Source organism: Teleopsis dalmanni, chromosome 2, assembly GCF_002237135.1.
Source record: "Teleopsis dalmanni isolate 2A chromosome 2, ASM223713v2, whole genome shotgun sequence".
In the NCBI taxonomy this organism is placed as follows: domain Eukaryota; kingdom Metazoa; phylum Arthropoda; class Insecta; order Diptera; family Diopsidae; genus Teleopsis; species Teleopsis dalmanni.
The window spans coordinates 12,448,933-12,450,125 of NC_051847.1; positions in this window are offsets into that span (position 1 = coordinate 12,448,933).

The window sequence follows — 1,193 nt, forward strand, 5'->3', positions numbered from 1 at the left end:
AGCGCATATTTTTTCAGTCCTGTTCGGTTCCACATTTCACATGGAGTGGTCAAGTGATGAAGGATTTGTGTGTGCTTAAATAATATTGATAAAATGTTGTTTTATGCAAAAGTGTTGGAAATTGTGTTATTCCACGGCAAACATTAATTAAATGTAGTAATTTTAGAGCTTCGGGATAAATGAATTTTGTATGAACCATCAGCCAGCACAATTGGATAGCTATGGATGCTTTGGAGGAATATTTTTCCATACCTCAACCCAGTTATGTTTATTTAGTACAACAATTATGGGAAAAAAGCTGCTAAAAGCATGGAATATTTAATAAGTCAAAATCCAAATGAATTGTAATGCCATTTATGTTTGAAATATTATATATGGAAGATTCAGGACGTAGTTCTGCTGCTCCTATGTGATTAAATAGTTTTTAAATTTAAATTGAGGTAATTTTGATTAATTCACACATTACTAAGCTTATGAAATTGGAATTTGGAATTTCATGAAATGAAATGACTGCGTCAGAATAAAATGGAAATTGGTTTGTTGAAACTTAATTACATTTTGATTACTAATTTATATTTTGTGATAAACTATCCATAGCTACTAAAATATTAACACTTTAAATTAAAAATTTGAAGTCATCCAGTAACTACGATATCAAATTTTTACTTCCATTACACAAATAAAGTAAAATGTTGAAGAAGCTTCTGATGATACTGAAATTTAATTAAAATTGGCTCCAAATCGCAATACCCAAACATCGGAACCAGCAGCCTCTACTGCCGACCCCAATCATAATCAAGGTGTGATTTAATCTTCGATAATTATAACCGCTTCTCTTGTGGTTTAAGTATGACTGGACTCAGTGAGTTGTCGAAGAGTGTTGCCTGAACTTATCAGTGTTTAACTCATCATATGGATACCTGGATACCTGGCTCTCCGAATTTCCTGATAATGGCATTCTTCTTTAAATCGCTAAACTGATAATAAGTATCTAGAGTGAGCAAGTTAAGACTGGGTATAAGAAAATTCTTGTCCCATTACAAGACTCACTACAAACTAGTCCAAATTTGACTAAATATGTGCTACCAGTCAGGTGCTTCAACTAAAGCAGAACTAAGTCAGTATTTTGATATCGGTGTTGCTAGGTCAGTGCTGTTAAGAAAAGCATGTAACAAAATTTCATAGTCTAACAA